Here is a 23,216-nt window from a genome sequence, read left to right on the forward strand (position 1 = left end):
GAGGTATAATTTCCAAGGCTTTCAGGGCAGTCATTCGCAAGTGGCTCCGAGGGTGGGTTCCTGCACCCACAAAAGCCAGGGACACAATTGTGCAGCAGGGGCACATTTCTGGAGGATGACGAGGATGAGGAGGAGGAGATGGAGGAGGATATGGAACCATGTTCACAGCAGGGTGGCACCCAGGCCAGTTCATGGCCATCACTGGTGCGTGGCTGGGGGATACGGAGGACACAGAGGATACACCTCCCACAGAGGACAGCTTTTCGTTGCCTCTGGGCAGCCTGGCACACATGAGCGATTACATGCTGCAGTGTCTCCGCAACGACCGCCGAGTTTCCCACATTGTAACTTGTGCTGATTACTGGGTGGCCACCCTGCTGGATCCCCGTTACAAGGACAATGTACCATCCTTAATTCTCTCACTGGAGCATGATCGTAAGATGCGCGAGTACAAGAGCACGCTGGTAGACGCGCTGCTGGTGGCATTCCCACCTTACAGCGGGGGCATATGGAAGCACAAGGCCAAGGCAGAGGAGGAGGAAGAGGTTGCCAACGCAGCCAGGGCACCGCCAGCACCTCAGAAGGCAGGGTTTGCATGGCCGAAATGTGGAAAAGCTTTGTCAGCACGCCACAACAAGCAGCAGCACCACCAGCTGATATGGAACGTCTTAGCAGGAGGCAGCATTTAACTAACATGGTGGAGCAGTATGTGTGCACACGCCTAGATGTACTGAATGACGGGTCTGCCCCCTTCAACTTCTGGGTCTCCAAGTTGGGCACATGGCCTGAGCTTGCCCTTAACGCCTTGGAGGTGATGGTCTGCCCTGCAGCCAGTGTATTATCTGAACGGGTATTTAGCACGGCTGGGGGCGTTATCACAGACAAGCACAGCCGTCTGTCCAGAGCCAATGTGGACAAGCTCACCTTCATTAAAATGAACTAGGCATGGATCCCACAGGACTTGTCTGTACCTTGTGCTGAATAGACATGTATACCGGCCTTACCAAGCCATTGTTGTATTTGATCTTTCTTACTCTACTCTAATTTAAAAAAAAATAAAATTTAAAACCAAAACTAGTGTTGGCTACCTCGTCCTCCTCCTCCGCCACCGCCGCTTCCACCTACACCGCCATATCCACCGCCATATGCATGCACCGCCACCTCAACTTCCTACTCCATATGGGCCTCGTCCTCCCCCTACATAATTCAAGATTATTTTTTTTTTATTTTTATGTTTTTTATGTTATTTTAACCATTTAAGCCCTGGAAGATTTTACCCCCTTCCTGACCAGGGGGTATTTTGCGATTCGGCACTGCGTGACTTTAACGGACAATTGCGCGGTCGTGCAATGCCGTACCCAAATGAAATTGACATACTTTTTTTCCCACAAACAGAGCTTTCTTTTGGTGGCATTTGATCACCTGTGCGATTTTTTTGATCATGCGCTATAAACAAAAAAAGAGCGACAATTTTGCAAAAATAACAATATTTTTCAATTTTTTTTATATGAAATTGCCAAAAAAAAATGTAAAAATCTAAATTTTTAGGCCAATAACATTTTAGGCCAATTTGTTTTCTGCTACATATGTTTGGTAAAAAACATACCAATGCGACAATGCGATGGACAGATCGGACCCCTGACTGACATTTTTGACACTTTTGGGGGTACCAGTGACATTACTACAGTAATAAATGCTATACATATGCACTGTTACTGTAAAAATTACACTGGCAGGGAGGGGGTTAACTTTATTAGAGCCGTCTGCCTTTCTCCCTCTGTAACCGACGATCGCGAGTGAGCGGCGGACATCGGGTCTGCCACTCACATGCGCGGGGGGGGTCCGTGAACGAGCGGGGGTGAACGAGCGGGGGCGGGAGCCCGCCTCCGGCGGCGCGCGCTCGCCCGCCCCCTATTGGCTCTCAGGTGAGTGACGTACCGGTACGTCACTTTGCCTGCACGGGGCTGACCGCCGCAGTATATATACTTGCGGCGGTCAGCAAGTGGTTAAGTTATTTCCCTATCCACATATGTTTGCCGAGTATTTGCCATGCTCTTAAGATGATTTTTCTGCAATTTGCAGCCCTCTAGCCCTTTCCATGTTTGTTTTAGAGGCATTTTAGTGCTCAAAAGTTCGGGTCACCATTGACTTCAATGGGGTTCGGGATCGGGGTAAAGTTTGGGTTAAGTCTGGGTCACCAACCCGGACTTTTTTTTTCAAGTTCGGCTGAACCCGCCGAACCCGGACATCCAGGTGTTCGATCAACTCTACTGGTAAACAGATACCAGTGGAGTTTGGCCCGGCTGCCAGCTCTTCCCCTGGGAAGGCACTCAGCTGCTGGGACAAGGGACCTACAATCGCCTCTCCTGCTAATGCTGGCTGGTCCTGGGTAGTGGGCACGACCATCTCCACCCCCAGCGATGTTGGCTGTTGTTGGGATGAGGGACCTACAATCGCCTCTCCCGGTACTGCTGGCTGGTCCTGGGTAGTGGGCATGACCATCTCCACCCCCAGTGCTGTTGGCTGCTGCTGGGACGAGGGACCTACAATCGCCTCTCCCGGTACAGCTGGCTGGTCCTGGGTAGTGGGCATGACCATCTCCACTAGGGATGATCAAACGGTTCGGGTTGACCATCGGTTTGACCCGAACATTGACTGTTCGAAATTCGGCCGAATTCCGAACTTTTTGCTGAAAAAGTTCGGAATTCGGCGACCAGAACCGACCAAAATGCAATGGGACAGGAACTGGGCTTTAAAAGCCCGTGATTGGACCAGAGCCATCAGTAAAGGCCAATTGAGGGGGCAGGAGGATGCTAGGAATGTGATTGGAGTGACTAGGGGGTCCAGAGGCCAATCAGTAGTGAATACGCCCCCCAGTATATAAGATAGCCCCGCCAAATCTCTAGCACTTTAAAACAGGGCTGTGGAAGAGAGTGGAAGCAGTTCTTATACTCCTGCTTCAAAAGTGTCATTTAGCAATTATTAGTGTGAGGAAAGGGATATCTAGTGCAGTTAGGGTACTATTTTCCACTATAGTTAGATTCAATAATCTAGTTTCTGTAGGGAAAGTGTTAAGTTTCAGGGTGACCGTAGTGTAGTGTAGGGTGAACTGACTCTGACTGCTATGTCATGGTGACCGCCATAGAAAAAAGATCGTTTGTATTAGAATTGCAGTAGAGCAGGGTAGTGGCTCCACTACTTTCACACTTGCCCGTTTTTGTTTCAGGCGTTTTATTGGGCTTTTTTGTGGACGTCTTTGGAGGCAGGCATGACATCTGAACTTCTGTGTAGGGGTATATATACACACACACACATGTATGTATATATACACATACACACATATAGGTGTGAAAGTAGTAGAACCCTATGCCTGCTCTAATGAAATTATTTGCAGGCATAGGGCTCTGCTCCTATCACACCTATATGTGTGTATGTGTATAAATACATATATGTGTGTGTGTATATATACCCCTATACAGAAGTTCAGATGTTATGCCTGCCTCCAAAGACGCCTAAAAAATGCCCAAAAAACACCTGCAACAACACACCTGGGCGTTTTAGTTGCAGGCATTTTTTTTGGGCATTTTCTGGGCGTCTTTGAAGGCAGGCATAACATCTGAACTTCTGTATAGGGGTATATATACACACACACACATATATGTATTTATACACATACTGTACATACATATAGGTGTGATAGGAGTGGAGCCCTATGCCTGCAAATTATTTCATTAGCGCAGGCATAGGGGTTCTGCTACTTTCACACCTATATGTGTGTATGTGTATATATACATACGTGTGTGTGTGTGTGTGTATATATACCCCTACACAGAAGTTCAGATGTCATGCCTGCCTCCAAGGACTTACACAAAAAAGCCCAATAAACGCCTGCAACAAAAATGGCCAGGTGTGAAAATAGCGGAGCCCTATGCCTGCTCTACTGCAATTCTCATACAAACAATCTTTTTTTTTCTGGTTCTGGACATGCTACAGAGCTGGAACTTCAGAGGTACACTTTTTAGACCCCCCCAGACACTAAATCCAAAGAAATCTCATTTTTTTCCAATAATTTTTCAATAATTGGCTCTCTATCAAAAACGACAATTTTTAAGAACTTTTTTTTGTGTGATTAATAGTCCCTCGGGCATGGCTCAGAACCCTAAGCACTTTTTAGGGGCATTTATTGGGTTTTAGGGCTTCAAAATGGTGTTTTTTGATTACCGAAGTTCGGGTCCCATTGATTTCAATGGGGTTCTGAAATCCGGGCCGAACTTTCGGGAAGTTCGGGTGTTCTGGTCGAACCAAACTTTTCAAAAGTTCGATCATCCCTAATTTCCACCCCCAGTGCTGTTGGCTGCTGGTGGGACGAGGGACCTACAATCGCCTCTCCCGCTGATGCTGGCTGGTCCTGGGTAGTGGGCACGACCATCTCCACCCCCAGTGCTGTTGGCTGCTGCTGGACCAAGTCTAGGAGGTGTTGGTAGTCCTGTTCCAACCCCCACTCGATGATAACAAGGTAGATGAGGTCTAGTCTCAGCTCCAACAAAAATTGGACTGGTAGCATCCTTCACCGGTAATAATAAATAGCCCAGAACCGTGACATCGCAGGACTGCCTATATCATCATCCATGGCCTTCCACAACAGGCCTGGGCCATCATAGCCCCCCCCCCTCTGGTTGAATGCCCTTTGCCAACCAAGGGTCTCATTGGACTGCGTACCACCATAGTGCCCGGTATGAGTCGTCCAGCATAATTTCTCTCTGGACCAGGCACTCAAGGTGCCTTTCCCACTGCGTCAAGGGTTTTTCTCCCAGGATAAACATCCGTTGGCTTACTTGTTCCTGCCAGAGTTGCGCTGTACTTGGAAGCTTCTCTTTCCGCCGAAGCTGTACTACCTCCATGGACTCCTGACAGAGTTCTTGCATTACATATTTTCTCCAGTTCCCCTTGTCCTTGGCTGACATATGGCCCTGTTCCTTTGCCAGTATGTCTTGTAGTCTCCGCTGGAACTCCAACTCATATGGGGACACTGCCCGGGGGCTAGTTTGCTCCATCTCCTGAGTTCCTCCTTAGACAGAGATGCTGCTGGGCTCCTCACTGCATTTCTGGTTTGAGATCTATTCAGAGAATAATCCCACCGCTTGCCACCATTGTAACAGATCCCCAATACTTGGACCAAGTATTGCTGTCTTAGGTCTCCAGAATCTCACATGATGCAGTGACCTGGCCCCTCAATTCCCCCCAAACATCAGCCTAAGCTCGATGAAGGGTAAAACAAAAGACACTTTATTCAACAACTCACTTCCAATATATACAGTCTCATGTGTTTGATTTCATTATCATATGCAAATGCAATTGCGTACAGAACATAGTCAACATACCTTGGTCATCTGAAAAGAGACAATAGGTGAATGAGACTGCAACATTATCATAATTAACCACTTGTCGACCGCCGCAAGTACATATACTGCGGCGGTCAGCCCCGGCCAGGCAAAGTGACGTACCGGTACGTCACTAGCCATGGCGCTCTGGCGCTCTGGCGCTCTGGCGCTCAGGCCAATCATTTTTGGCCTGGACCTGTTGATCGGTCCTGCCCAATCAGATTACACTCTGAGCCTGTGAAATGTAAACACAGGCTCAGAAAAGATGTGCCCTCCCCTCCCATCATCCTTTTTGGATCCAGCGTGAGAGGAGAGCACATCTAACTGTAAGTACTGCATCAAGCACACACTTCTACATTTAGATAGGCACATTTAACCCCCGATCACCCCCCCCCCAGTTAACCCCTACACCTCCTGTCAAAACACACACTGTATACAGCATATAGCATTTTCCTATATACCTGTATAAGTGTGATTTGTGAACAGGTGTAGCGCTTGCGACCCCCCCTTTTTCACAAAAAATACCCGCCACCCCCCCAGTAAAGATTTAACCCCCTGATCCCCCCTGATCACCCCCCAGTTAACCCCTACCCCCCTGTCACATTCAACACTAATACAAACGTAATATACTGTATTTCTGTATTTTGTATTAGTGCAATTGTGACTTGACTTAGCGCTAGCGACTTCGTTTCTCTCCCAAAGGAGGTTTAGGGTCCCCGCCACCCCCCCAATAAAGATTTAACCCCCTGATCCCCCCCCCTGATCACCCCTACACCCCCTATCACAACACACACTGTATACAGTATATAGCATTTTCCTATATACCCGTATAAGTGTGATTTGTGAACAGGGGTAGCGCTTGCGGCCCTCCCTTTTTCACTTAAAATACCCGCCACCCCCCAATAAAGAATTAACCCCCTGATCCCCCCAATTAACCCCTTCCCCCCTGTCTGTATTTTGTATTAGTGTGTTTATGACCTGAATTAGCGCTAGCAAGTTAGTTTCTGTCCCAAGGAGGTTTAGGGTCCTCGCCACCCCCCCAAATAAAGATTTAACCCCCTGATCACCCTTACACCCCCTGTCACAACACACACTGTATACAGTATATAGCATTTTCTATATACCCGTATAAGTGTGACTCGTGACCAGGTTTAGCGTTTGCCACCGTTCCTTTTATCCTTAGGATACTCGCCACCCCCTCCCAATAAAGATTTAACCCCCTGATCCTCCCCTGATCACATCCAGTTAACCCTTCCCCCCTGTCACATTGCACACTAATACACACGTAATATACTGTTTTTACTGTATTTTGTATTAGTATGTTTGTGACTTGAGGTTGCGCTAGCGACTTAGTTTCTATCCCAAAGGAGGTTTAGGGTCCCCGCCACCCCCCCAATAAAGATTTAACCCCCTGATCCCCCCAGTTAACCCCTTCCGTGCCCTGTCACTGTGTCACTTTTATAGTGTACAGTTTTTTTTCTGATCACTATTATTAGTGACACAGGTGATATTAGCTAGTGTTAGTGTCAGTCTAAAAAAGCGCAGATCCCCGGTGCATAGTTAGAAATAACCCCTTGATTACCACACACACAAACACACACACATACGCATTTAACCCTTTCACCCAGGCAAGTGTATTAATCAATAGATTACTGTCACTTCCAAAAAAACACAACACACAAAACCGCTGTGTTAGCAGAATCAGGCCTGATCCCTGCTAGCATTAGCAGTTTTTTTGGTAGCGCTTGAAATAGTCCTTGACAACCAGGTGCTTTTATTACCTGTGAGTCAACACCACTGTACAGGTAAATTTAGTTACCAAAATGTCCAAATGTTTGTACAGTGGTGAAGAGGCTTATAGTATACTGGCCGTGTCAGATGAGAGCGATGGGGAAGCTACACTGGCCGAATTACTGTCAGTATACGAACCTGATGACAGCAGCGGCTCCCTGACAGATAGCTCCGATGACAGATGGGTCCCTGTTAGACCCAGGCGTACCCGACCCCATTCTGGAGTTGTTGAGATGCAGGAATCGCAGGGAGCTCGTATGGAGCAGAGTGTGGTTACTAGTGCTGCTCATCCTTCTGGCGACCTGGCAAGCTCCAGCGGCCAAGTACACCCTGGACCTAGTACAACCAGCACTGCAGTATCACTTGGTGACTTGGCGAGTCCCAAAAGTGCAGTTGAAGCTGGTGCGGTGGCTAGTACGAGTAGTGGCCCGCAGCCACCGCGTATTCGAAGACAGGCCCGTAGAGCCCATAGTGCCCTCCCTGATGCGCTGGCATATCCCAATTGGCAACCCACTGATTCTACAACGCCAGTACTTCCCCCATTCACTGCCCAACCTGGAGACAGCTGGTTTTACGCTCCTGAACTTTTTTGAGCTGTTCTTCACGGAAGATCTTTACAGATCTATGGTGGATCAATCAAATTTATGCGCACAACAATTCATCGCCGCCAACCCAAATTCGTCCCTTGCCAGACCATTCGGCTGGAAACCTATAACGGTTTCCGATTTTAAAATCTTTCTGGGCCTTTCCCTCCACATGGGCATAACTAAACAGAGTGAATTGCGGCTATATTGGTCCACTAGCCCAGTTCACCATATGCGCATGTACTCTGCCTCCTAGTCCAGGGCGAGATATGAGCAAATTCTGCGATTTATGCATTTCAGCGACAATGAAATCTGTCGTCCTCGGGGAGACCCTGAATATGATCGGCTCCACAAAATTCGGCCCCTCATAGACTACTTCAATCAGCGGTTTGCAGCCTTGTTTACCCCCGAACAAGTTGTCTGCGTTGACGAGTCCCTGATTAAATTTACTGGCCGCCTTGCTATGAAACAGTACCTCCCCAGCAAGCGTGCCAAGTACGGGGTCAAGCTGTATAAACTGTGTGACAGGGCCACAGGTTATACAGTTAGTTTCTGGGTCTATGAGGGAAAAGATAGCTGTGTGGAGCCCCCAAACTGCCCAGACTACATAGGAAGCAGCGGCAAGATTGTTTGGGACTTGGTGTCACCCTTATCCGGAAAGGGGTACCATTTGTACGTGGACAACTTTTACACAAGCGTGCCACTATTTAGTCATCTTTCTGAATGACAAATTGGCGCATGTGGCACCGTGCGACCTAATCCCTGGGGCTTCCCCCAACGGCTTGTAAATTCCCGTCTTAGTCGGGGGGCGAGAGCCTGCTTGAAAACTGACAAATTGCTTGCAGTGAAGTGGAGGGATACACGGGATGTTTATGTTCTGTCCTTCACGCAGACATGACAATCCAAATTCCTACGGCAACTGGCGTTATGGAGAAACCCCTCTGTGTCCACGAATATAACCTTAATATGGGAAGGGTGGACCTTAACGACCAGCTTTTGGCGCCGTATTTAGCTGCCCGTAAAGCCAGACGCTGGTACAAAAAAGTGTCTGTTTGTATTCTGTTGTATTCCGCTTTGCAATAAAAACCCATTTAGGGGATAAAAATTTAATTGCGGCCTAGTCTGCATATGTTACAGTGAGATGCACCCTGTGCATACTGTTGTTGTATTCCGCTTTGCAATAAAAACGCATTTAGGGGCAAAAAATGTAATTGCGACCTAGTCTGCATATGTTACAGTGAGATACACCCTGTGCATACTGTTGTTGTATTCCGCTTTGCAATAAAAACCCATTTAGGGGATAAAAATTTAATTGCGGCCTAGTCTGCATATGTTACAGTGAGATACACCCTTTGCATACTGTTGTTGTATTCTGCTTATCAATGAAAACCCATTTAGGGGAAGATCCAAAATTCGATAAATATGAGGAGAAGGTCAAATAAGGGACATGGCCTGGGTCGTGGTGTTGCTGGTGGAGCTCCTGTTGCAAGGAGAGGACGTGGTGGATCTGTGCCAGCTACACGCACAGGTGAAACACCTTTCTCAGCTGCGAGTAGGCGACAGAACCTGCAGCAGTATTTGGCAGGGCCTAATGCATCTCTACAAATGTTGAGGCCAGAACAAGTACAGGCGATAGTAGATTGGGTTGCTGACAGTGCCTCCAGTTCCTTCACATTGTCTCCCAACCAGTCTTCTGCTGAAAGGTCAGAGTTGGCACCTGCAGCCGATGTCCATCAATCTTTCACCTCACCCCCTTGCAAATCAGCCAAGCAGTCTGAGCCCCAAGTCATGCAGCAGTCTCTTCTTCTTTTTGATGACTCTGTTCCCAGGGCCATCCACCTAGCCCTGCCCCAGAAGTGGAAGAGATTGAGTGCAACCACTTATGTCTCAAGATGAGTACATGGGAGGACCATCGCAGCACGTCTCGGATGATGACGAAACACAGGTGCCAACTGCTGCGGAATTCCGAATTGTGGAGACCGACAAGGAGGGCAGGGGTGAAGACTGGGTGGAAGACGATGTGTAGGACGATGAGATCCTCGACCCCACATGGAATGAACGTCATGCAGGTGACCTGAGTATTTTGGAGGAAGATGGTCGCACAGAGCCACCAGCACAGCAGAAGAGGGAGCAGAGTGCAAAGGCGGAGTGGCCATGCCCTAGACACTACGCCTGCTACTGCCGAACGCAGCAAGGGACTGAGCACACCAAAGCCAGCTCAAAGGAGTTCCCTAGCATGGCAGTTCTTCAGACAATGTGATGATGACAGGACTCAAGTGGTTTGCACGCTGTGCAATCAGAGCCTGAAGCGAGGCCTAAACCTTCTCAACCTGAGCACAACCTGCATGACCAGGCATCTAAGTGCAAAGCACGAGCTGCAGTGGAGTGCACACCACAAAACCCAAGAAAGGTCTCTGGCTCCTCCTGCTTCCTCTTCTGCTGCAGTCTCGGCCATCCATCTCTGTAGTGACAGTGGCACCTGCCACCCCGCAAACAGAGGATCCGCCAGCAACACCACCACCTGGGTCACCAATAACCATCTCCACAATGTCCCATGGAAGCGTTCAGCTATCTATCTCCCAAACACTGGAGCAGAAGAGGAAGTACCCCCCTACCCACCCGCGATCCCTGGCCCTGAATGCCAGCATTTCAAAATTTCTTGCCTTTGAAATGCTGTAATTCTGGCTGGTGGAGACGCAGAGTTTTAAAAGCCTTATAATGGTGGCTGTCCCACAGTACGTCGTGCCCAGCCGCCACTACTTTTCCAGGCAAGCCATCCCTTCCCTGTACAACCAAGTAGGTGACAAAATCAGGTGTGCACTGCGCAACGCCATCTGTGGCAAGGTCCACCTAACTACGGATATGTGGACCAGTAAGAACGGTCAGGGACGTTATATCTCCCTAACAGCACACTGGGTAAATGCAGTGACGACTGGCAGGGCCGCTGATAGAAATCATGGGGCCCCGTACAGCCTAGCTGACGGGGCCCCCTTAAGCCCCACCCATGGCCCCACCCCAACCCCGCCCCTGGTCACATCCCAGCCCCACCCCCGGCCCCACCCTAGGCCCCGCCTTTAAACAAAGTGCAGTTTTGTCTTCAAGTGATATTTACCTTCCTCCAGACAGTTTTGGGTTACTTCAAATGAAATGGAATCAGTATACAGAGGTTTACTTTTTCTGAGAGATATTAAAGGAACACTCTAACCACCACGACCACTTCAGTGATCTGAAGTGGTGATGGTGGTAGGAGTCAGATACACTGCACATGCTGGGATATTTACAGTTATGTGCTGGGGGATAGTTGCACCCCTAGTACCTGTGACTTAGGTAGCTAGAACATGTCATGTCGTCCTTATTCATACGTGTATGAACAAGGACATGACATATTATGACAAAACACAACTAGTTATTAAAAAACATATTGTAACAATTGACACACGCTAATGCACATACCTTTTCTAAGACTGCTGTCGGTTACTGCAGGCGGGTAATGCTGGTGGTTACTGCTTGCGGGTAATGCTGGTCATGCGGGTACTCTGGAAGAAGCAGCGGCTGCAGTAGAGAGCAGAGCTGCTGCTTCCTGTATCTAAAACCAAAAAAAAGAGACTAAGCGCTGTGATAATCATGTGCCTATAGCTGCCAGAGAGGATCAACCTAGGGACCGTGAGGATGCTAGGAAAATGCACACAAAAGAGTCGCTTGGGAGTCTCACCAGGAGACGCTTGGGGCTGTGATGAAAAATACTAATGCCATTGCAAATAAAGTAAAACAACTTACTGTTTATTAAGATGAACAAGGGAAACAGTTAAAATAATAATACTGTCATGTGCTTTCTGCTTCACTGACCCTTTAAGACAAGCCGAGTGTTCTGGTCAGTGGATAGAGCCGAATAGGAGCCAATCCTGCAGCTGTCTAAAAAAGGCTGGGAGTGCTGGGAGAAAAAGGACAACCTGTTCCTTGTAATGCTAACCCCAGTGGACTGTGTAACATACCATGGGGGACTTCCAGCGGTCCGCTTGTAGACACACAAAGGGCTCTGTCCAGGCAAAGAGGTGGAGGGGAGATCAATGGCGATGGAGCCGAACACTGCAGCTGGAGGATGACGTCACCGCTGTGAGCCGACCGACAATCCGATGGTATGGGACAGGCCGCACTCGGCTACTGAAGGCCGTGTGATGCTTGGACAAAGCCATCCCATACCACCAGAGTGTCGGTCGGCTCACAGCGGTGACGTCATCCTCCGGCTGCAGTGTTCGGCTCCATCGCCGTCGGTCTCTCCTTCGGCAGACATCCTAAGTCTCCTGCGGCAGCTGGGAGATCGCACGGCAGTTGCGGGTGTCCGTGAGCCGCCAGCCAAAGGTGGGAGACTCCCGCAAGTCGCGAGAGACTTGGGATGTCTGTGATCGGCTCCAATACCCGGAAATGTAGAATCTCATATATATATATATATGATCCTGTGCAGCGCGAAGGCCCTGTAGCAGTAAATCTGCTACGGGGCAGTCAGCAACTGGTTAAGATCATCAGCATTATGATAACTCTGTCGTGTGTATGGTAACATCCATGCCATATTGTGCTTCAGAGACAGTGCCATCCATGCCATTGATGCAATGCCATAATGCATGTGCTGCAGAGATGGTGCCATCCATGTCGATGCAATGTATGTGCTGCAGAGACAGTGGCATTCATGCCGATGCCATGTATGTGCTGCAGAGACCGTGCCATCCATGCCAATCCAATGTATGTGCTGCAGAGACCATGCCATCCGCTGTAGAGCACCTACATGGCATTGGCATGAATGACACTGTCTCTGCAGCACATACATGGCATCGGCATGGATGGCATGGTCTCTGCAGCACATACATTGGATTGGCATGGATGGCACGGTCTCTGCAGCACATACATTGCATCGGCATGAATGCCACTGTCTCTGCAGCACTTACATTGCATCGTCATGGATGGCACGGTCTCTGCAGCACTTACATTGCATCGGCATGAATGCCAGCAGACAGTGCCATCCATGCCGATGCAATGTATGTGCTGCAGAGACTGTGCCCTTCCAATGCCATGTATATGCTGCAGAGACAGTCCCCCCATGCTAATGCCATGTATGCGCCGCAGAAACAGTGCCCCCCCTTCCAATGCCATGTATCATACATGGAATTGGCATGGGGGGGGCACTGTCTCTGCGGCACATACATGATATATGTGCTGCAGAGACAGTGCCCCCCCATGCAAATGTCATGTATGTGCATCAGAGACAGTGCCCCCACCCCATGCCATGTATGAGCTGCAGTCAGAGACAGTGCCCCCCATGCCATGCATCATACATGGCATGGGGGGAGGGCACTGTCTCTGACTGCAGCACATACATGGCATGGGGGGGGGCACTGTCTCTGTCAGAGACAATGCCCCCCCCCCCCCATGCCATGTATGTGCTGGCGCTGCAGCTAGAGACAGTGCCCTCCCGCTCCCCCCTCATGCCAAAGCCATCCCCCAAGCACACACCTGTTGTAAAACACTTGCGTCCTCCTCCTGTCTGGACTGCTGAACTCACACTTTAAAAAGCAGCTGCCTCCTCCTCTGATTGCTACACAGCCTACTACAGTCTTCACCGCTGTAGCTTCTAAGCTGAGTTGGGCTGTCACTCACTGAGTCACTCACAATCACGAGTCTCACACAGCACAGGCAGCCTCTGTCTCTCGTCGCAGGATGAGTGGAGAGCAGAGCAGAGCTTAGTGCCGGCCGTGGGCGGAGCCGCGGAGGATAATAGATCCCTCCGCCAGAGAAGGTATAGGCATTCAAGGCAAAGTGAAAGTGCAGACAGGCGGCCGGGACTTGAGCCGGACGGCGCCCTCCGTCAGCGTAGAACGCGGCGCGGGGCTGATGACATGATGCGCCGGCGCCCGAAATAGAAAAAATAGTCCCAGACTCCCCCCAGCACACAACATCGCAGAGGGGCCATAGAAAGAAAAAAAAACACACACACACAGGCGCAGCCTAAGATGCATGCAGTAAGGCTTTTTTTTTTTTTTTTTGCGCTGTTTAGAGATTTCACCGGGCCCCCCTACTGAGCTGAGGACTCCGGGCCCGGTACAACAGGGCCGGTTGTACTGGCCTATCAGCGGCCCTGGGGGAGGGCACTGTCTCTGACTGCAGCACATACATGGCATGGGGGGGGGCACTGTCTCTGTCAGAGACAATGCCCCCCCCCCCCCATGCCATGTATGTGCTGGCGCTGCAGCTAGAGACAGTGCCCTCCCGCTCCCCCCTCATGCCAAAGCCATCCCCCAAGCACACACCTGTTGTAAAACACTTGCGTCCTCCTCCTGTCTGGACTGCTGAACTCACACTTTAAAAAGCAGCTGCCTCCTCCTCTGATTGCTACACAGCCTACTACAGTCTTCACCGCTGTAGCTTCTAAGCTGAGTTGGGCTGTCACTCACTGAGTCACTCACAATCACGAGTCTCACACAGCACAGGCAGCCTCTGTCTCTCGTCGCAGGATGAGTGGAGAGCAGAGCAGAGCTTAGTGCCGGCCGTGGGCGGAGCCGCGGAGGATAATAGATCCCTCCGCCAGAGAAGGTATAGGCATTCAAGGCAAAGTGAAAGTGCAGACAGGCGGCCGGGACTTGAGCCGGACGGCGCCCTCCGTCAGCGTAGAACGCGGCGCGGGGCTGATGACATGATGCGCCGGCGCCCGAAATAGAAAAAATAGTCCCAGACTCCCCCCAGCACACAACATCGCAGAGGGGCCATAGAAAGAAAAAAAAACACACACACACAGGCGCAGCCTAAGATGCATGCAGTAAGGCTTTTTTTTTTTTTTTTTGCGCTGTTTAGAGATTTCACCGGGCCCCCCTACTGAGCTGAGGACTCCGGGCCCGGTACAACAGGGCCGGTTGTACTGGCCTATCAGCGGCCCTGACGACTGGGCCTGAGGCAGATAGCAGTTTGGCGCACGTCCTTCCACCACCGAGGATTGCAGGGCGCTTTAGTTTGCCTCCTGTTCCTAACTCCTCCTACTCCGCTTCCTCATCCTCTACCGCCTCCTCTTCCAGTCAGCGTAACGCCTTCACCACCAACTTCAGCACAGCCAGGGGTAAACGACAGCAGGCAGTTTTAAAACTTGCCTGATTTGGGGGAAAAACCACACACCACACAGGAGTTGTGGAGGGGCATTCAACAGCAGACCGATGAGTGGTTGCTGCCAGTGAGCCTCAAGCCCGGCCTGGTGGTGTGCAATAACGGGCGAAATCTCGTAGCAGCTCTGGGCCTAGCCAGTTTGACACACATCCCTTGCCTGGCGCATGTGCTGAATTTGGTGGTGCAGAGGTTCCTTAGAAATTACCCCGATATGTCAGAGCTGCTGCAGAAAATGCGGGCTGTCTGTGTGCACTTTCGGCATTCTCACCCTGCTGCTGCTGCCTGTCAGCGCTGCAGCGTAACTTCGGCCTTCCTGGTCACCGCGGCCTCATATGTGATGTGCCCACAAGGTGGAACTCCACCTTGCACATGCTGGCAAGACTGTGCGAGCAGCAGCAGGCCATAGTGGAGTTTCAGCTGCAGCACGCACGCGTGAGTCGCTCTGTGGAACAGCACCACTTCACCACCAATAACTGGGCCTCCAAGCGAGACCTGTGTGCCTTGTTGCGCTGTTTCGAGTACTCCACCAACATGGCCAGTGCCGATGACGCCGTTCTAAGCTTAACTATCCCACTTCTATGCCTTATTGAAAAAACACTTTGGGCGATGATGGAAGAGGATAGTTACATAGTTAGTGAGGTTGAAAAAAGACATCAGTCCATCCAGTTCAACCTATGATGTGTGTGTGTTTGCTTTTAACCGTACATTGTGTACCCCTGTATGTTGTGGTCTCCAAGGTGCCCATCTAATAGTTTTTTGAAACTATCAATGCTCCCAGCTGATACGACTGCTTGTGGAAGAGAATTCCACATCCTTACCGCTCTTACAGTGAAGAACCCCTTACGCATTTTAAGGTTAAACCGCCTTTCCTCTAGTTTTAGTGAATGGCCATGTGTCTTATTGTATCTCCTCTCTCTGAATAGTTTGTTCCTTATGCTAGGGTCGCCAGTACAGTATTTGTACATTGATATCATATCCCCCCTCAATCGTCTTTTCTCCAGAGAGAATAAGTTCAGTGCTTGTAGTCTTTCCTCATAGCTGATGTCCTCCATTCCCCTAATTATTTTTGTTGCCCTTCTCTGGACTCTTTCCAATTCCAGCACATCCTTCCTGAGGACCGTTGCCCAGAACTGGACAGCATACTCCAAATGTGGCCGGACCAGAGTCTTGTAGAGTGGGAGAATAATCTCTTTATTTCTGGAGTGAATCCCCTTTTTTATACATCCCAGTATTCTGTTGGCTTTGCTTGCAGCGGCTTGGCATTGCAGGCCACTGCCAAGCCTGTTGTCTACCAGTACCCCCAGGTCCCTTTCCATCCTAGACTCACCCAGAGGTTCCCCCCCTAGTGAGTAGCTTGCTTTCTGGTTTCTGGCCCCCAAGTGCATTACTTTACATTTTTCAACATTAAACCTCATCTGCCATGTAGTTGCCCACCCCGTTATTTTGTTCAGGTCCGCTTGTAAGGTTTCCACATCCTGCATAGAAGATATTGGCATGCTTAGTTTAGTATCATCCGCAAATACTGAGATTGTACTAGATATCCCCTCCTCTAGATCATTTATGAATAAATTAAACAGGATTGGTCCCAGGACAGAACCCTGGGGGACCCCACTTTCCACATCCGCCCAATCCGAGTACTCCCCATTAATCACCACCCTCTGGACTCTCCCCTGGAGCCAGTTCTCTATCCAGGTACTCACCCTATGGTCCATACCTACCTTCCTTAGTTTGTACAGTAAGCGTTTGTGGGGAACGGTGTCAAAGGCCTTTGCAAAGTCCAGATACACCACATCCACCGGCTTACCTTTATCTAGGTGGCAGCTCACTTCATCGTAGAAGGTTAATAGATTGGTTTGGCAAGAACGATTTTTCATGAATCCATGCTGATTACTACTAATAATACCATTTTCATTACTAAAGTCTTGTATGTGGTCCCTTAACATCCCCTCCAAAATCTTGCAGACTACAGATGTTAGGCTGACCGGCCTATAGTTACCCGGGATACATCTCGGCCCCTTTTTAAATATTGGTACCATGTTGGCTTTTTTCCAATCAGCTGGCACCATACCCGTCTGTAAACTATCCTTAAAGATCAAGAATAATGGTCTGGCAATCACCTGGCTGAGCTCTTTCAGAACCCTCGGGTGCAAGCCATCCGGTCCCGGTGATTTATTTATGTTAAGTTTCTCTAGTTTAGTTTTAAGTCTATCTTCTGTTAGCCATGGCGGTATTTCCTGAGGTGTGTTGTTTAGTTCGGCCTTACAAGCTAGGTTTGTGTAGCCCCCCGATTCTTTTGTGAAGACTGAAGAGAAGAAATTATTTAACACTTCCGCCTTTTCTCTGTCCTCAGTGGCCATATTTCCTTTGTCATCTTTTATGGGGCCAATGTGTTCTGGCCTCGCTTTCTTACTGTTTATATACTTAAAAAACTTCTTGGGGTTCTTTTTACTCTCCTCCGCTATATGTCTCTCGTGTTCTATTTTAGCCGCCCTGATTTCATCTTTACATTTCTTATTACACTCTTTGTAATGCTTAAATGCTGCCAATGACCCCTCAGTCTTGTATTTTTTGAAGGCCTTTTCTTTAGCTCTAATATACATTTTTATGTTGGAGTTTAGCCACCCAGGGTTTAATTTTGCTCTTTTAAATTTATTTCCCTTTGGAATGCACTGGTCAATCCCTTTTTTAAGTATGCTCTTGAAGCACTCCCATTTTTCCTCCGTGTTCTTTGTATCCCAATTGATATTTTCTAGCAGTGAGGATGTGGCACAGGATGAGGAGGAGGAGGAGGAAGAGGTATAATTTCCAAGGCTTTCAGGGCAGTCATTCGCAAGTGGCTCCGAGGGTGGGTTCCTGCACCCACAATCGCCAGGGACACAATTGTCCAGCAGGGGCACATTTCTGGAGGATGACGAGCATGAGGAGGAGGAGATGGAGGAGGATATGGAACCATGTTCACAGCAGGGTGGCACCCAGGCCAGTTCATGGCCATCACTGGTGCGTGGCTGGGGGGATACGGAGGACACAGAGGATACACCTCCCACAGAGGACAGCTTTTCGTTGCCTCTGGGCAGCCTGGCACACATGAGCGATTACATGCTGCAGTGTCTCCGCAACGACCGCCGAGTTTCCCACATTGTAACTTGTGCTGATTACTGGGTGGCCACCCTGCTGGATCCCCGTTACAAGGACAATGTACCATCCTTAATTCTCTCACTGGAGCATGATCGTAAGATGCGCGAGTACAAGCGCACGCTGGTAGACGCGCTGCTGGTGGCATTCCCACCTTACAGCGGGGGCACAGTGGAAGCACAAGGCCAAGGCAGAGGAGGAGGAAGAGGTTGCCAACGCAGCCAGGGCACCGCCAGCACCTCAGAAGGCAGGGTTTGCATGGCCGAAATGTGGAAAAGCTTTGTCAGCACGCCACAACAAGCAGCAGCACCACCAGCTGATATGGAACGTCTTAGCAGGAGGCAGCATTTAACTAACATGGTGGAGCAGTATGTGTGCACATGCCTGGATGTACTGAATGAGGGGTCTGCCCCCTTCAACTTCTGGGTCTCCAAGTTGGGCACATGGCCTGAGCTTGCCCTTAACGCCTTGGAGGTGATGGTCTGCCCTGCAGCCAGTGTATTATCTGAACGGGTATTTAGCACGGCTGGGGGCGTTATCACAGACAAGCGCAGCCGTCTGTCCAGAGCCAATGTGGACAAGCTCACGTTCATTAAAATGAACTAGGCATGGATCCCACAGGACTTGTCTGTACCTTGTGCTGAATAGACATGTATACCGGCCTTACCAAGCCATTGTTGTATTTGATCTTTCTTACTCTACTCTAATTTAAAAAAAAAATAAAATTTAAAACCAAAACTAGTGTTGGCTACCTCGTCCTCCTCCTCCACCGCCGCCGCCGCTTCCACCTACACCGCCATATCCACCGCCATATGCACCGCCACCTCAACTTCCTACTCCATATGGGCCTCGTCCTACTCCTACATCATTTAAGATTATTTTTTTTATTTTTATGTTTTTTATGTTATTTTAACCACTTAAGCCCTGGAAGATTTTACCCCCTTTCCTGACCAGGGGGTATTTTGCGATTCGGCACTGCGTGATTTTAACGGACAATTGCGCAGTCGTGCAATGCCGTACTTAAATGAAATTGACGTCCTTTTTTTCCCACAAACAGAGCTTTCTTTTGGTGGCATTTGATCACCTGTGCGATTTTTTGATCATGCGCTATAAACAAAAAAAGAGCGACAATTTTGCAAAAATAACAATATTTTTCAATTTTTTTTTATATGAAATTGCCAAAAAAAAATGTAAAAATCAAAATTTTTAGGCCAATAACATTTTAGGCTAATTTGTTTTCTGCTACATATGTTTGGTAAAAAAAAATTGCAATAAGCGTATTTTGATTGGTTTGCGCAAAAGTTATTGCGTTTACTAACTAAGGGAAAGATTTTTGTCATTTTTATTGTTTTTTTTTAACGAGTAATGGCGGCGATCTGCGATTTTTTTTTTTTGCAGGACTGCGACATTGCGGTGGACAGATCGGACCCCTGACTGACATTTTTGACACTTTTGGGGGTACCAGTGACATTACTACAGTAATAAATGCTATACATATGCACTGTTACTGTAAAAATGACACTGGCAGGGAGGGGGTTAACTTTATTAGAGAAGGAGGGGTTAAGTGTGTCCCTAGGGGCATGTTTCTTACTGTGCAGGGATGTGGCTTGTGATGTAACAGCAGAGATCAACGGTCCTACATAGCAGGACCGTATAATCTGTGCTGTCACACAGGGGAGAATGACAGGCGGCTGTGTTTACATTAGCCGCCTGCCTTTCTCCCTCTGTAACCGACGATCGCGAGTGAGCGGCGGACATCGGGTCTGCCACTCACACGCGCGGGGGGGTCCGTGAACAAGCGGGGGCGGGAGCCCGCCTCCGGCGGCGCGCGCTCGCCCCCTATTGGCTCTCAGGTGAGTGACGTACCGGTACGTCACTTTGCCTGCTCGGGGCTGACCGCCGCAGTATATATACTTGCAGCGGTCAGCAAGTGGTTAAGTTATTTCCCTATCCACATATGTTTGCCGAGTACTTGCCATGCTCTTAAGATGATTTTTCTGCAATTTGCAGCCCTCTAGCCCTTTCCATGTTTGTTTTAGAGGCATTTTAGTGCTCAAAAGTTCGGGTCACCATTGACTTCAATGGGGTTCGGGATCGGGGTAAAGTTCGGGTTAAGTCCGGGTCACGAACCCGGACTTTTATTTTCAAGTTCGGCTGGACCCGCCGAACCCGGACATCGAGGTGTTCGTTCAACTCTACTGGTAAACAGATACCAGTGGGGTTCGGCCCGGCTGCCAGCTCTTCCCCTGGGAAGGCACTCAGCTGCTGGGACAAGTGACCTACAATCGCCTCTCCTGCTAATGCTGGCTGGTCCTGGGTAGTGGGCACGACCATCTCCACCCCCAGTGCTGTTGGCTGCTGCTGGGACGAGGGATCTACAATCGTCTCTCCCGGTACCGCTGGCTGGTCCTGGGTAGTGAACACGACCATCTCCACTAGGGATGATCGAACGGTTCGGGTCGACCATCGGTTTGACCCGAACATTGACTGTTCGAAATTCGGCCGAATTCCGAACTTTTTGCTGAAAAAGTTCGGAATTCGGCAACCAGAACCGACCAAAATGCAATGGGACAGGAACTGGGCTTTAAAAGCCCGTGATTGGACCAGAGCCATCAGTAAAGGCCAATTGAGGGGGCAGGAGGATTCTAGGAATGTGATTGGAGTGACTAGGGGGTCCAGAGGCCAATCAGTAGTGAATACGCCCTCCAGTATATAAGATAGCCCCGCCAAATCTCTAGCACTTTAAAACAGGGCGGTGGAAGAGAGTGGAAGCAGTTCTGTTACTCCTGCTTCAAAAGTGTCATTTAGCAATTATTAGTGTGAGGAAAGGGATACTAGGTAGTTAGGGTACTATTTTCCACTATAGTTAGATTCAATAATCTAGTTTCTGTAGGGAAAGTGTTAAGTGTCAGGGTGACCGTGGTGTAGTGTAGGGTGAACTGACTCTGACTGCTATGTCAGGGTGACCGCCATAGAAAAAAGATCGTTTGTATTAGAATTGCAGTAGAGCAGGGTAGTGGCTCCGCTACTTTCACACCTGCCCATTTTTGTTTCAGGCGTTTTATTGGGCTTTTTTGTGGACGTCTTTGGAGGCAGGCATGACATCTGAACTTCTGTGTAGGGGTATATATACACACACACGTATGTATATATACAAATACACACATATAGGTGTGAAAGTAGCAGAACCCTATGCCTGCTCTAATGAAATTATTTGCAGGCATAGGGCTCTGCTCCTATCACACCTATATGTGTGTATGTGTATAAATACATATATGTGTGTGTGTATATATACCCCTATACAGAAGTTCAGATGTTATGCCTGCCTCCAAAGACGCCTAAAAAATGCCCAAAAAAACGCCTGCAACAACACACCTGGGCGTTTTAGTTGCAGGCGTTTTTTTGGGCATTTTCTGGGCGTCTTTGGAGGCAGGCATAACATCTGAACTTCTGTATAGGGGTATATATACACACACACATATATGTATTTATACACATACATACATATAGGTGTGATAGGAGTGGAGCCCTATGCCTGCAAATTATTTCATTAGCGCAGGCATAGGGTTCTGCTACTTTCACACCTATATGTGTGTATGTGTATATATACATACATGTGTGTGTGTGTGTGTGTGTGTGTATATATATCCCTACACAGAAGTTCAGATGTCATGCCTGCCTCCAAGGACTTCCACAAAAAAGCCCAATAAACGTCTGCAACAAAAATGGCCAGGTGTGAAAATAGCGGAGCCCTATGCCTGCTCTACTGCAATTCTCATACAAACGATCTTTTTTTTTTCTGGTTCTGGACATGCTACAGAGCTGGAACTTCACAGGTACACTTTTTAGACCCCCCCCCCCAGACACTAAATCCAAAGAAATCTCATTTTTTTTCCAATAATTTTTCAATAATTGGCTCTCTATCAAAAACGACAATTTTTAAGAACTTTTTTTTGTGTGATTAATAGTCCCTGGGGCATGGCCCAGAACCCTAAGCACTTTTTAGGGGCATTTATTGGGTTTTAGGGCTTCAAAATGGTGTTTTTTGATTACCGAAGTTCGGGTCCCATTGATTTCAAAGGGGTTCTGAAATCCGGGCCGAACTTTCGGGAAGTTTGGGTGTTCTGGTCGAACCGAACTTTTCAAAAGTTCGATCATCCCTAATTTCCACCCCCAGTGCTGTTGGCTGCTGGTGGGACGAGGGACCTACAATCGCCTCTCCCGCTGATGCTGGCTGGTCCTGGGTAGTGGGCACGACCATCTCCACCCCCAGTGCTGTTGGCTGCTGCTGGACCAAGTCTAGGAGGTGTTGGTAGTCCTGTTCCAACCCCCACTCGATGATAACCAGGTAAATGAGGTCTAGTCTCAGCTCCAACAAAAATTGGACTGGTAGCATCCTTCTCCGGTAATAATAAATAGCCCAGAACCGTGATATCGCAGGACTGCCAATATCATCATCCATGGCCTTCCACAACAGGCCTGGGCCATCATAGCCCCCCCCCCTCTGGTTGAATGCCCTTTGCCAACCAAGGGTCTCATTGGACTGCGTTTCACCATATTGCCCGGTACCAGTCGTCCAGCATAATTTCTCTCTGGACCAGGCACTCAAGGTGCCTTTCCCACTGCGTCAAGGGTTGTTCTCCCAGGATAAACATCCATTGGCTCACTTGTTCCTGCCAGCGTTGCGCTGTACTTGGAAGCTTCTCTTTCCGCCGAAGCTGTACTACCTCCATGGACTCCTGACAGAGTTCTTGCATTACATATTTTCTCCAGTTCCCCTTGTCCTTGGCTGACATATGGCCCTGTTCCTTTGCCAGTATGTCTTGTAGTCTCCGCTGGAACTCCAACTCATATGGGGACACTGCCCGGGGGCTAGCTTGCTCCATCTCCTGAGTTCCTCCTTAGACAGAGATGCTGCTGGGCTCCTCACTGCATTTCTGGTTTGAGATCTATTCAGAGAATAATCCCACCGCTTGCCACCATTGTAACAGATCCCAAATACTTGGACCAAGTATTTCTGTCTTAGGTCTCCAGAATCTCACGTGATGCAGTGACCTGGCCCCTCAATTCCCCCCAAACATCAGCCTAAGCTCGATGAAGGGTAAAACAAAAGACACTTTATTCAACAACTCACTTCCAATATATACAGTCTCATGTGTTTGATTTCATTATCATATGCAAATGC

The 23,216-nt window shown here is 48.9% G+C and overlaps 1 protein-coding gene across 7 annotated transcripts in view; it reads left to right on the top strand.

Moving 5' to 3' along the window:
* Nucleotides 1–23,216, top strand: part of NRXN2 (neurexin 2) — a 2,537,771-nt gene that overhangs the window by 1,424,956 nt on the left and 1,089,599 nt on the right. The window lies entirely within an intron of this gene.

Source organism: Pelophylax lessonae, assembly GCF_965119305.1.
Source record: "Pelophylax lessonae genome assembly, chromosome: 10".
Taxonomy (NCBI): domain Eukaryota; kingdom Metazoa; phylum Chordata; class Amphibia; order Anura; family Ranidae; genus Pelophylax; species Pelophylax lessonae.